Consider the following 15,200-nt stretch of genomic DNA (forward strand, 5'->3'; position numbering starts at 1 on the left):
GTTAAAAAAAGAAGCTGCAGAATAATGTGGATGGCATCATGAAAATCTTACAAAATAAGAAAGAAAATGAACCAGTATATATATTTGTGTTTCTAAGTGCATAAAGGAAAATATGGAAGAATCACATTAGGCTACTATTGGGTATGTTGAAGGATAAGAAATGGAGAGGATGAGATGGTTGGCTTTCTCTCTGTACACCTCAGATGATGCCCAGCTTGTTTCAACAAATTTATACTGCTTTTGTAGTCTGAAAAGAAAATCCTATTTGCATATAATTTGTAACAGAAAAGAAATTGAATATGAAAAAAATCTATAATAGGAATGACAAAAAAATAGCTATTTAAAATTCATAAAGAACTGGTATATAAAAGTCCTTTTTGGTGGCTTTGTAAAACAACTTACGAATTCAGGATTTACCTCCATTTCAAAAAGAAAAATAAAAGTTTTTTTTCTGTTTGGTTGGTTTTGGTTTTACTTGGGGGGCAGTAATTAAGTTTATGTATTTATTCTCAGAGGGGGTAGTACGGATTGAACCTAGGACCTCGTGCATGCTAAGCATGCGCTCTACACCCTCTCCCCAAAATAAGTTTTTGATTCAAGAGCTTTATGTTTTTTAGTTTTGTCTGCTTTGAATGCTTTTTAAAAACACAAACATGATTGATCACAAAATTCTGTCAAAAAAAAAGTCCCTATATTATATAGTTGCAATCTGTTATCTTTTTTTGGCTAAAATAAATTTGATTTTAGCTATATTTTGAAACTTGAAATATACCTTTCATAACAAATGCACCATTTTTTGTTACACTGTACAAAATTTTAAAATGCACAGTACAAACTTAAAAGGAAAATACCAAATCTACACTGAACAAATGTTCAAATGATATGAAAAATTAGTTCAAACAAGACTGAAAAATACTCTAATTGATAAAAATATATTTGCTAGTCACAAAAGAAAAAAAATACAACTTCACAATGGAGAGATCTGGCAATCACAACCTTAATCCTACGATCAGTTATCGTCAACAGTGGGACAACCAGACATTTGTGTATCTCATGATATGATGCAATGTGGAGAATATTTATTAAACACTTTTGCCAAAATGTTTTGCCAGAATCTAATCAAGTCTTAAACCTTCCAGTTTAGGGAAATACAAGAAATCAAGGAACAAGTTAAATGCCGCAAAGAAAACACTCCAGAATGTGGGACATTCAACATGAAAACTGCTCTGGTCTCAACAAACCAAAGCCATGGGCGCGGGGGGGGGGGGGGGGGGAGTGAGGGAGCAGATAAGAAATGGGCATTGTTCCAGGTTTTTAAAAAGACTAAAAACAACAACACACAAATGCAATCCATGGTTCTTAATTTGATTCCACTTCAAACAAGTCAGCCATAGAGGTCATGCAGACAACTTGAGAAACAAATACAGACTTAATGTTAGATAACATTAAGTATTACTGAAAATTTTGTTGGGTGTGATAATGATATTATGATTATGTAGGAAAATGTTCTTATTTGTAAGAGATGCTTCCTGAAGTATTTAAAGGCACAGTATCATGACGTCTTTATTTTTAAAAGTTTAACATAAGTATATTAAGCATATGGCAACATGCTGAATAAGGGTGTTCAGTGTATTATTTCTGAGACGGTTTTGTTTTTGCGTGTTTGAAATTTTTCATAATAAAACATTTAAAATACCAAAACTCCCACAAAACTGTGAGGTACCACTATTATACTGGAAGAAAAAAAATTATAAAATCTAATAGTAACTAGTGGCCAGTCACAATATAAACTGGTAGTTATTCTAAAGAATAATCTAACAATATGGTTAAAAAGAGATACCCTTAGACCTAATTAAATTATTTTAGGGAATATATTCTAAGGAAAAAAATTAAAGGGAGAAAGATTTATAAAAAGATGTTACAGCAAGCAGTATAATTTAGAATTGCAAAACCAAAAATAAAAACAAACTGGAAACCACCCAAATGCCAAATAATTTTGATTATGTACTTAAACTTTGGTTATTAGGTATTCATTAAAAATGATAACTATATAGACATGTGGAAAAGTGTATCAATATATTGCCAAATGAAAAAAGATAATAAAAAACTATATGAAAGACTATGCATATGATGACTAAGAAGTTACATGTTTGTAATATTTAAACACAGTTTTTAAAAATTTCATGAAGATACTAGCTCCTAGAGAAAATAGGAACAATGCAAATATAGAATCAGGAAGAACTGCCTGGACACAAATAAGGCAAAGGACCCGAGCACTACTGTTGACCACAATTTGAATGAATATTCACAATCTGAATTCAGTCCTATTGTGGACAAAAGTCAACATAACCATCATTTAAAGGACACAGAAAAAAAGGGTATCACTGGCTTGGATAGTACACAATTCTCAATTCTTTCCATTAGTCAGATGTTTTAATAAGACGGAAGAACTGAAAACAGTTCAGAGAAAAATCAAGAGGTAAAAAAACAGGATGGAAAATGGGTGATTTTGAAGACAAGTTTGAAAGAAAATGAACAACATGATTATCAATACTTAAATCCATAGAAAGACTTTTGAATTGAATAGAGACCCTAAAAAGCTGATGTGTCTCAATGCCCACAGATGACTGACCACAAGACTAGTAAAACCCTCACTTGTCGTTGTAGTGTTTTTGTTTTTTAGGTAAGAGGCATTTCTTGACTGTCCTGGTGAAGTTACTGGCATAGGCAAATGAAGGAGGCTGGGTGTGTTGTATCACTGACCATCTATTTTTCTTCAGACTATTTACTTATCCATGATCACTTCATCATAAAATCTCCCTACAGCTTGGGTTAGTTATCCAAAGTTTGAATTAGTTATCTACTATTTCAAAATTCTGCAGCTACCTACACACTACCTACTTCGCAGCATTCAAATATCCTAGATCAGGCATCTAGGATCCCAACAAATTAATCCGGTTTCATCTCCCCACAACTCCTCAACATACCAGCAAACCAGACTTCTCTGTTTTATTTTCTAAATATTCCTTATGCTTTCCATCATTCCCTTGGGTATTCTCTCTTTAACTCATCTCATTGCAATTATACCCTTGAATTTATTTAGTAAATTTTAATTTAACACTTTTGTATCATGCCACCTGTTTTAAGTTGAATTGTGTCCCCTTAAAAGATATGTTAAAGTCTTAACCTCCAGTACCACAGATCATGACCTGATTAGCAACAGGATCACTACAGACGCAATTAATTAAGATGAGGTCATACTGGAGTAGGGTAGGCTTTCAATCCATTGTGACTGGTATCCTTATATTAGGGAAATTTGGACACAGAGACAGAGACACAGAGAGAATGTCATGTGAAAACAGAGGCAGAGATTGAAGTGATATAGTTGCAAACTAAGAAATGTGAAGAATTGATGGAAGCTAGGAAGAGGCAAGTTTCCTGGAAGGCAGAAACTATTTATCAATTGTATACACCTCTCAACACTGGTAGGTAGTCAACATATATTGTCTTTTGTAATCAATTTTTTTTCTCCATAGTTAATTATTCTGATAGTAATGCTTCTGAGTCAGTTATCTCCACACACACTGAAGAGCTAAACACAACCTAAAAGAACTCAGTTGAAGGGTTGTTCTCTTTAGGATCCCTAGATTCAAATTTACTTGTATTCATTGTATCAATATATCTCACATTGATATGTGCATGTGTTTATATACACATACTACTGAATGCTGATATCTACAATGGGAAAGAATGTTTATTTAACAAATCCATTATTTATGCTCTGTTGATCTGTCTTATTAAGTCTAGTCAAATGCTGGTTTACCTAAAAATCTCACCTTTACTGGTATTTGATATTTCAGTGTCTTTGAATGTTTCCAAATGTTTGAATTTTTTATATCTGTATTTTATAGAAGGGACACAGCCTTACTTCCATATAACATTTAAAATTATAGCAAAGGACCTAACCTTTTGAGCAATTTCCCTGAGTGAAATCCAAAACAGGAATCTGATTCACAAATTTACGACTATTTCTTCCTGGGAGAGGCTGCTGCTCTCTGGTCTTTAGAAAAAGTACATAAATGGTACTAAGGAACTAATATTCAACAAGTTCAGTATCAGTAAAGAAGCTGGTTAATGGGAACTTTTGCTGCCTCTTTGTGTGTGTGTGTGTGTGGGGGGGATTTCCAGCTAGTCAATGTTAAATACAAACCTAAATATTTTTTAAAGTATGAACACTCTCTGAATTTGGTGATCATTAGTATTATTAAAACTAACATAGTTTTCCCCCCAGGTTTATTGGGATATAAATGACATATAACATTGCATAGGTTTAAGATGTACAACAAGATAGATACACATAAATATTTCAAAATGATTATCACAATAAGGTTAGTGATAATCCACCTCACAAAATTAGCAATTTTTGTGTGTATGGGGAGAACATTTAAGATCTATTCTCTTAGCAACTTTCAAGTATATAATACAGTACTGTTAACTATAGTCACCATGCTATACATTAGATTCCCCAAACTTATTCATACTATAACTGAAAGTTTATACCTTTGACCCACATATCCCCTTTTCCCCTACCTCCTAGTCTCTGACAGCCACCATTCTACTCTGTTCCTATGAGTTTGGCTTTTTAACTGATACAATTAATATTAAATGATTGTTAATATTCTAACTGACATAGAATATACAATTCTTTACAAGTTAAAAAAAGATGTGGATGAGGCCTTTCGCTTTACATGATTTATATATAAAATACACTTATCACCAAATTCTAGAGCTGCATTACTCCCTCCAACAAAGCCACAGTCCTCCCTTTATGTACACATCTATATATACCTCTATATTAATTAACTCAGCAAATGTTTATTGAGCTCCTAAGCAGCCACCTTAAGTCCTTTTTAGAATAAGGTGAGGTAGAAAAAGATTAAATTTTTAAAAATAAATAAATGTGCCAGACATTATGTAAGTAGACACTGGAGCTGAAGTAAGTGAAAGAGAGACAGAAAGATGCAGGTCCAGTCCTTAAGGAACAATCAGTCTGGTAAGGAGGGAGAGAGTAAATTAGTTCCATCTCTCTCCTTTCTCCCCATGCTGCTCCTATACTTCATGACCAGGCTTACTTTCCTAATGTACAGATTTTATGATGTTACCATACAGCCAAGAAATTTTGATGACTCCCCATTACTTAATCAATTCCAAACTTCTCAGCCTATAAGTGAAAGGATTCAAAGCCTCCCATGTATAGTATGCAGAGACTAAGAACACAGGCTTTGGATTCAAATTCATTCTCTATCAATTGTTAGTTCTATTTCTCATTTTTTGTATCTATAAAAAGGGGGGGGGGAATAGTGCCTATCTCACAGGGTTGTTGTGAGGAGCACGTGAAATACTATTTATAAAATGCATGGCACATTATCTGGCAAATAGTATGCATGTAAAAAAATGTGACTCACTACTATTATTATTGCTGTTGTTCAATCTCCCTGTCCAGCCTCTACTTCAATAACAGCCTTGTAATAATCCTGTTCACCAACCAAACCAGACTCTCTACTACCTCCGAAACATTCATCGCTATACTCATGCTTTCATTCAACCTGCAAAATACTGTCTCATCTCCAAGTATTAAGATCCTAACCATTTTTGGCAGCCCTGCTTAAAAGGCCACCTCTTTCAGGTACCATTCTCTGATATCTCAGCTTCATAACATGTTATATATGCCCCACATGACACTGTGACCTTGCCTAGATTCGTCCTTTTTTCTGCAGAGTTCTAGCCCAATGTCCATGGAAGGGCTCAACAAATTTTTGAAAGATTAATGAATCCCTGTATTTCCTCTCTGTTATACAAATGCTCTCTTGGAAAACAGCTCCACATCACAAGCAAAAAGATCTCTTATGTAGTGGTTCATATAGCTGGCCAGCTAGTTTTCTATCACTAATGTGGTCATTTCTAATACAGTACCCAGCACATAGTAGATGTCTAAATATTCAGTGACTTGAATTTCATCTCATCTTTTAATTTCAATAATAAATTTATTCATTATGATAAAAAATGACTCAGCCTTCAAAACAGATTTTAGTTTTTACCTGCCCACAAACTCACCTGTCAACTTCTGGCCATCCTGACCATTTCTCATCCCAATAGATCATTTATTGGTTTAAGAGAAATAATATTGAAAACTTCAGTAAAGTTAAAAGTAGAAAATCAAATGCCTATAGGGTGATAAAGTAAATAAGCAAAGCAAGAGAGTAGTGAGGACTGCAGAGAACTAGGAAATGCACACCCTATCTAAAGGCTGCAACTTGTATTGTATTGCTGTGAAAGAGTATGGGCTTGCTGTTGATAGATCTTCCAATTTTTCAAGATAAGTCAGAAACTTGTGTAAAATTTTGGAGGATAACAGCTCAGCAGTAGAGTCTGTGCTTAGCATGCATGAGGTCCTGGGTTCAATCGATTAAAAAGAAAATCGTAAAAGCCAAACAAAACAGGTCAAATCCAACTACAGGCTGCCAGTTTGCATCCTCCACTACAGAAGTTCTCTGCAAAAGTGATAGGGCGGGAGGAGTTCCACTCCAGCAGATAGTCTAAGGCAGCAGCTAACTTAAGCAGCAACCTGAAGCATCTTCTGAAACACTTAGCTCTCAACCATACTGTTTTGATCTGAAAACTAAATTAATTCTACAATTGTGTTGAGCATATTGAGCTTCTATTCTGTGCCTGGTGCAAGGAATCAGAAATGATCAATAAGGCTAAATAACAGTTAACACTGTTGAGCATTTTCTAGACACCACATTGCTCTACACATGTTATATGAATTAACCCAATCCTCACAACAACTCTGTGAGATAAATACTATTATCTTTATTTTAAAGATGAAGAAACTGAGGCACAAAGAGGTTATGCAACTTGTTCAAGGTCACACAGTTAGCAAGCAGTGGAGCTGGAAACAGGACCTCAGACAGACTTCACTAGAGTTCACAATTTGAAAACAAGTGCCATTCAATAAATGATGCTGGGATAATTAATTATACATAGGAAAAGATGAAATGACCCTACCTCACACCACACACAAGAGTCAATTCCAGATAGATCAGACACCTAAATATCAAAGATGAAACAGTAGAGATTCAAAAAGATAATACAAAGAATAATTTCAAAATCTTGGGGACAGAAAAGATTGATAAATTTGTCTTTATTAAAATTCAGAACTTCTTTTTAACAAAACACAACCTAAAGAGCTTTAAAAGATTGGCAACAAACTGGGAAACGGTATCTGTAATATATATAACAAAGGATTAATAATCAGAAAATACAAAGAAATCTTTTCAAAAAGACAACCCAGTAGAAAAATGGCAAAACAAGCCCCAGCAGGGCCCAAATGTAAAAACCTGGCACTAACCACACTTGTCACACAGAGGACCCCAAACAGTAGACCTCTGCATCACTGACCAATATAAAATATTCAGGAGTCTATGTCATGCTGCAGATACATAGAGCATGGAGGACTCAGCCAGAAAGACAATGCCAAGACAGTCTCCATCATATGGGTACTGGATGGCAAATCAGAAGTTTAACATCCAACATTCAGACACACAGATCAGGAATTGGCAAATCTATTTGGAAAAGGACCAGAAAGTAAATATTTTCAGCTTTGTGAGCTATATATTCTCTGTCACAACTACTCAACTCTGCCATTGGTGGTGTGAAAATAGCCAAAGACAATGTGTAACTGAATGACTGTGCCTGTGTTGCAATAAAACTTATTTATGTAAATAGGTGGTCGAACAGATTTGACCCAGGCACCACAGCTTGCCAACCCCTCACAGAGATAGCTATGATTTTCCTACATTTTAAGAATACCTTCCCAGTCTTGTACAGCTGACACCTCTGATTTCCTTAAGCAATAAACAACATCACACTTGACAGCTTTGCAATGGCTTCCAAAAGTCTATTAAGAGACCAAAAAACATCTTCTCCCTTATTATCTGTGACAATTCTCACTTATTTTCTTTTTACCATTTTTTAAACCTCTTTGGCAGCCACCATCCCAAACTAGAAATCTAAAAACTTCCCCTACTCTCTCACTACTCACAATGTTAATTATATCAGTATCTGAAAATTGTAACTCTGTTCAAAGCTCACAGCTTCTGTCTTAGTTCAGGCCCTCGTCCTTCCCTGCTCTCCAGTCAACCCTCCCTCTGAAAAACATCCATTTACCTGCTAAAAATTAAACCCCATTATAATTCTACTACTTGAAAACCTTGAATCCCTCTCTATCAACTAAGGATTCAATCCAAATTCCTTAGCAAGATCCTTCACAACCGGGTTCCAAATAATCTTCCCAGTCTCACCTCCAATCATTCTTTCATACACACACTATGCACCAGCCATACTAAATTATATTCCCTGAAAACGCATGTCCTTACCTGAAGGCTCTTCTCTTCCAACTCTGCATCTGGCAAACTCCTCTACCCTTCAGGACATGTCTCAAGTGCCACTGGTTCACAAAATCTTCCCTGATTCCTAGAACAGAGATATGACCACCTCTGTGTCCTTAGAACCTCTGATAACTCTCCTTCAGCATTTACCATCCTGAACTATCATTGTTTATATGCCCACTTCTCTTATGGGATTAAATATCTAAAGCGAAAAGACCCTGTCCTGTCTTAAAGACCTCTGAATCCTCAGAGCCTAGCATAATGGTTGATGAAAGTAGATGTCTTAGTGCACAGTAAATGTCTGCTGAATAGTGGTTTCTTAACCTGGGGTCCACAGACAGAATTTGGGAGGCAGTCTACGGACTTGGATAGGAAAAAAATTGCCTCTTTATTTTCACTAAGCTCTCTAACTGAAAGTCACCATTTTCTTCAAATACAAATGTAGGCAATAACCATTCTGGTATTAGCAGTATCTGTGACTCTGCCACAGTAATCACAGATATCTTTATATCATAATATAATTGTTGCAAATATCTTAAAGAATTATTTATGTTCATCAAGTCTTTAAAATTATAATTATCAGACCCACCACTAAATCTGATTTCTTAATTTGCTGATAAATAAGTATATCTATATTACTATATCACAATTTGTGTATTTTGGTACATGTATTTCAGTCGAATTGGTTTCTCTATAATCCAATGTATTTTGCTTTATGCAATTAAAAATATTATTCTGAGAGGGATCAATAAGCTTTGCTTGATGCTAAAGGGGCTGATAGCACAAACAAGGTTAGGCCTTCCTGCATTAGAAACACCCAGGACAAATAAGTTGTTTTATATACATATTGAACATATATTGAAAATCTTATTGCTATTAACATCCTCCTAATCTTTTTGTTCAAGTCCTTTTTGATTACATGGGAGCTCTGGGACTACTATACCATGACTGATTTGCATAGTTTCCCTCATTTCCTTCAATCATAGCCCATGGGGACTTTGAACTCTTCTCTATTATGATTAAACTTCAATTAAAGTTTGGTATGATAGAGACCCTGGGTCTCTACCATTGTTCACTGTTACCTTTTTAGGTTTTCTGTGTCCCTCTGCTGTACAGTAAACATATAGAAGAGAAGGAGCATCTCTGAAAACTAGAAAGTTGGAAGTCAAAAGGGTCCTGAAGATAACTTCTTTGCACAAATGGAGGTGCACTAGAAATTATCAAATAGCTGGTTACCTATACTTTTTTGTATCCCCCTCAGCTTTTGTACTTGAACTCATTACAAAAACAAAATTAATTCATAGTTCTTTGATGTACGCTGCCATGCTTGACTTCTTAATACTTTTCTCTCAGCTAGCAAATTCCTCTAAGGCAGTGTGTTGAATGGGAAGGCAGCAGGCCTGAGTTCCAGTATCCCTTCTGCCACTAACTGGTAAGATGTTGAGAAGGCAACTTTACCTTTCTGTGTCTCAGTTACAATCACTACAAGATCTGGAATCGCTACATGCTCTAATGTCTTTATAGTTTTTACACATTCAATCCTCTTCATTCTCAACGGCTTCAAAAACGCCTTTCTGATGACCTCCCCAGGTGACCCTGCTCTTAAAACAGGGGCTGTCCCCTTCCTGGGAAGACACCTTGGGTCACCGCCCACAAACAGGCTCAGTCCCTCCTTTTAAAGACACACACAAACTCCCTAAGTTGACGGAGGCTCTCTCTCTTCTTGTCAACCAGTACCACTCTGGACCCTTTTTGCTGACCAGGTCCTGCATCCAAACCTCAGTCCTTCTTTTCTCGCTTCCTCATCAAAGCCTTCCTTTTTCCTGTTGCTCTCCTCCTTAAGGAATGGAGGATCCTGAGGACACCCACTCCTCAGTCCCTTGAGAGTTATACAGACTTGCCCCGCGACTCTGAGCACTGCCCCAATCTGATACCCCCGTCTGTACCTAAAGGGCCCCAATTTCTAATCAACCCTCTCACCACCACCTCAAAGAACTGTCCCAGCCCTGACAGCCTGAGCTCGGATCCCACGCCCCACCGGGCCCTACCTACTTGGGGTCCTGAACACCGCCCACAGCCTAACCCTGCTCCATGTCTTGTCCCACGAGCCCCACAGATCCCGACCCCGGTTCCGTTTGGACCTAGCGTCCTCTCGCCGCAACCCCGGCCACGACCCCACGCCCGGCTCCCGCCAGTTCCTCGGGGCTGGAGCGCCACCCCGTGCAGACCCCGGCTGGCCCAGCACTCCCTCCGTGCCCCAGACCCCGCGTCCCACACCCTCCCCACCCGGACTGTGCCCCGCTCCTCCAGCGCCCCCGCCCGCAGGCCCAGGGCCCGCTCCCCAACATGGCGACGGGGACACGAGCGCGGCGGGCGGGGCGGCTCCGGGCCGGGCCCGCACAGGGGCTATGCTCCACTGTCGGCCGGCGCCATTTTCCCGCGCCGGGCCCGGGCGGCGCCTCCTTCTAGCCGAGCCAGCCGAGCCGGCACCTTGGACGCCCGGCGGGCCCACCCCTTACGGGCCCGCGTCGCCGTCACCTCACCTGAGCGCGGCCCCAGCCCTCTCGGGCGGGCCTCGGAGCACCGGCCCGGGCCGTGCGTGCCCGCGGCCCTCCGTGTGTCCGCCCGTCCGTCTTCGTGTGTGCCCGTCAGTCCGGCCGTCGGCGCCCGGCCGCCCGCAGCCCGACCCGGCTGGGCCTCAGGGAGCCGGCGGGGAGGGGGATGGGCCGGACCGGGCCAGAGAGGGAGGGGGAGGGAGGGAGAGAGGGAGGGAGCGCGGGAGGGGGCGGGACAGACCTGGGGGCGGGGCTTTGGCCACGTGACCAAACGTCTCAGGGACCGCGAGGCCGAGCGTGCGCCGGCTCACTTGGGTGCAGAGCTTAGAACTCGGGACTGTTAGATATATGTGTCTCCTGGCGCTGTAATATCGCCAGTGGTTGCTGCCGCCACTTTGGAGTCATTGCACATTTCTATAGGAGCCCTCTAGCCAAGTATCCTTGGGCAAGTCAACTCTCCAAGCTTCCGTTTATGCACCTGAAATGTGGGGATAATAATAGTGTTTGGAAAGAGGAAATGAGGGAAGACATGGAAAGCACTTGGCACAGTGCCTGACACATAGTCTAATAACGTTAATGGTGATATAGACAACTTTAGCCTTTATTATTTGCCTATAAGTCCCTCTCTACTTTTTCCCATCACCATTACCCTAGCAAGCTCCGTAGGTACAAAGGAGTGTGGCCCCCTCCACTCTCCCCAAATGTAGGGAGGCTTTCCCAGCACTGGACTTAATGTGTATCATACAGGCCTGAATTCCCATCTGGCTTTTGCACTTAATAGCTGTGTGATTTTCTTTGCCTCTGAACCTCAGCTTTCTCATCTGTAAAATGGGAGTTAAGGGTCTATTACGAGCACCACATTAGGTAGATGAGCTGGGGGGTTGTTAGCTGATTGCATAGCACAGGCATACTGGTCTCATCTAAGAAAAAGGGATAGGAGTCCTTTCACTCCCCAAATATTTATTAAGCACACACTCTGTGCTTGGATTGGTGCAGTAGCCATCTAAGGCCTTTTCACATTCTCCCTGGCTCCACTCAAATCTATTCTCCACCCTACTGTTAGAGTAATGTTTCTAAGTCAGAAATCTATTCACGTCTCTCCCCTATTTAAAACTATTTGATGGTTCCAAGTTGCTCTTAAGATAAAGGCCAAATAGCTGTCTCACTGTTGTCCTTCCCACATCTCCAGACTTATCTCAGGGCCCTCTTCCCTTCTCTGTGGGCTGTAACTACATTGATCTTCACACATTGTACTTCCTCTCTTCTCAGGACCCTTGCACATGCTGATCCCTCTGCCTGAAATGCTCCCCACTTAAATAATTCATCAGCCTTCAGATCCCAGCTCAAACATCACTAACCCAAGGATACCTTCCTTGAGGATTCTCCAGATAGGTTTTCTTACTCATAGGTTTTCTTACTCATCCTCAATAGGATGCACTAAGTTGTTTAATTCCTGTCTTCACCACTAGACTTTGGGCCCCATTAGGAGAGAGACTTTAACCACCTTGTTTACCTATGTTTCCTCAGTACATAGCACAGTGCCTGACACAGAGGAAACCTTCAATAAATATTTGCTGTGTGTGAATCCTGAGTACTGTGCTGGTGCTGGGCCCAGAGGGGCAGAGAAAAATAAAATGAACCACAGGTGGCCAAAGGGGCACCTCAGACACTTGAGCCCATAAAGTTAACACCAAAAGGATTTACAACAGCCTGAGAAATAAATTCAAAATTTTTTTTCTTTTAACTTTTAAAAAGCAAGATATAATTTAGGTACAAGAAAATGCAAACATTTTACATGTATACCTAATAACTTTCACCTATGTTCCTGTGTTACCACCACCTAGATCAAGTTAGGGAATTATCAACCCAGAATTTGTCCCCCACCCAAGTCAATACTTGCTCCCCAGAGGTAACTACTATTATTCTAAGTTCTAGACCATAGGTCAACTTTGGCAATTCTTGAACTTCTTATAAATAAATGAGCATGTACTCTTTCGTATTAGCCTGGAAATCTGATATAATCAAAGAGTGACTCTTTGGATAATGATACAATTAATGAATTACTTGATTGACTAATTAATCTGAAATACTGAATGAGAAACTCTGGTTATTATATCCTACAGAGACAAGGATTCTGCCAAAAGCCAGCCCAGAGACTATGACATCATCAACACACCTCCAAGTCTCACAAAAATTTCTAAAGGTAAGAAAGCTCTGAAAGATTCTAGAAACTCAGCAACAACAAAAATCCAATTTAAAACTTGGTGAAGGACCTGAATAGACATTTCTCTAAAGAAGACATACAAATGGCCTTTAAGCACATGAAAAGACATTCCACATCACTAGTCACTGGGGCAATGCAAATCAAAAACGCAATAAGACCACTTCACTCATATGGAATGAATTCTATGAATTCAATTCATTCGTAATAGAATGGCTATTATTAAAAAACACACACTCAAAACAAAATCACAAGTGTTGGTGAGGATATGGAGAAATTGGAACACTTATGTGTTGCTGGTGGGAATGTAAATGGTTCAGCAGCTGTGGAAAACAGTTTGAAGTTTCCTCAAAAAGTTACATATAGAATTACCATATGATCCAGCAATCCCACTTCTGGATATTTACCCCTAAAAAGTAGAAACAGGGACTTGAACAGATATTTGTACACCCATGTTTATAGCAGCATTATTCACCATAGCCAAAAGTGGAAGCAACCCAAGTGTCTGTCAGATGAATGGATAAGCAAAATGTGGCATATACAAATGATGGAATATTATTCAGCCTTAAAAAGGAAGGAAACTTTGACACATGCTGTAACATGGGTGAACCTTGAAGATACTATGCTAAGTGAAATAAGCCAGTCACAAAAGGACAAATACTATCTGATTCCTCTTATATTAGATTCCTAGAGTAGTCAGTTCATAGAGACAGAAAGTAGGATACTGATTGCCAAGTACTGAAGAGAGGGAGTAATGGATAGTTACTATTTCAGGAGTACAGAATTTCAGTTGGGGAAGATAAAAAAATGTTCTGGAGATGGATAGTGGTAATGGTTGCACAATAATGCCACAGAGCTATACACTTAAAAATAGTTAAAATGGCAAATTTTATGTTATATAATTTTACCATAATTAAAAAATATATACCAGAACCTAAGCCAATATCTTCATTTTTTTAACCTTGTTATCCCTGTCCTTAAATCAAAGGTTAGAGGTTTTCCTGGGATTGGCAAGAATGCAGGGAGTTGCATTCAGGGGCCCACTTGGGCACCTACATATCCCATAGGTGAAAGTAGCAGGAGCATAGGTAACATAGATATTTGTTGCCCACAGGAAGGCAGCAAAGAACAGAAACAGGCCATGAACTGGCACTAAGTATAGCACAGTGATTACAAGACTGAGCTCTGAAGCCAAAATTCTCAAGTTCAGATTCTAGCTCTGTCATTTATTAGCTATGTATCCTTGGATAAGTCCAAACTTCTTGTTATGCAGATGAGGAAACTGGGACCGAAAGGAGAAAAATGACTTGTCCTACAGGGTTCAAAGCATTTTCTTCTCTAGTTTCTTCTTTTTTAATCCTTACATGTTTTTCCTTTTGTTTTGTATTCCTAATAGACTATAAGCTCCCCAAAGAAAGTATTTTTGAAATATCATTCCTTGTAATATAACTTAAATTTTTGTGCTACAGTTGCCTCATCTGTAAAGTGCAGATAATGGGTACTGTACAGATAGGGATTAGAGGATTAAATGAATTAGTAGATATAAAATGTTTAGGAGAGTGCCTTGCACCTCTGATGGCCTGAACAATCAGCACATTAATGGAGGCTTCTGAAAAGGTTATCGGCTGTTTCACAGAATGTTTTGAGCTAGAAAAGTAGTCCTAAGACATCCAGGATTGTTCTGGATTCAGACTTAGGTAAAGAAAAAGCAAATCAATTATTCTTTGATGTAAAGAATTTGATTGGCATTTATTGAACTTCTACTTTCATATGTTTGTCCAAATAAGCTTAAGCTTTGCAGTGATACAACTAATAGTGAATACTTGAACCATGTCTTTAAGAATAACATCAGACAGGAAAAAAAGAAAAACGTAATGAGTGTCAGCACTCTACTATTTGCAGGGTTTGTCACTGAAGTGCCAAATGGTGAGGTTATTACATTTAGATAGGAAAGTTGTTTCTTGCAGGAGCATG

At 38.9% G+C, this 15,200-nt stretch overlaps 1 protein-coding gene across 8 annotated transcripts in view; it reads right to left on the reverse strand.

Moving 5' to 3' along the window:
* NCOA6 (nuclear receptor coactivator 6) overlaps nt 1-11,207 on the reverse strand; it is an 86,657-nt gene extending 75,450 nt beyond the window's left edge. For 4 of the 8 annotated variants that reach the window (XM_074347177.1, XM_074347176.1, XM_074347175.1 and 1 more), the window contains exons 1-2: nt 10,994-11,204; nt 8,439-8,535 (exon numbers count right to left, since the gene is read on the reverse strand). The gene's annotated coding sequence lies outside the window, so the exon portion shown is untranslated. Of the gene's footprint in view, nt 1-8,438; nt 8,536-9,532; nt 10,683-10,993 lie in introns of those variants that run through there. The other 4 variants (XM_074347179.1, XM_074347170.1, XM_074347172.1 and 1 more) reach the window with 4 other exon arrangements.
* Between the last annotated feature and the right edge of the window lie 3,993 nt (nt 11,208-15,200).

Source organism: Camelus bactrianus, chromosome 19 (genome assembly GCF_048773025.1).
Source record: "Camelus bactrianus isolate YW-2024 breed Bactrian camel chromosome 19, ASM4877302v1, whole genome shotgun sequence".
Taxonomy (NCBI): Eukaryota; Metazoa; Chordata; class Mammalia; order Artiodactyla; family Camelidae; genus Camelus; species Camelus bactrianus.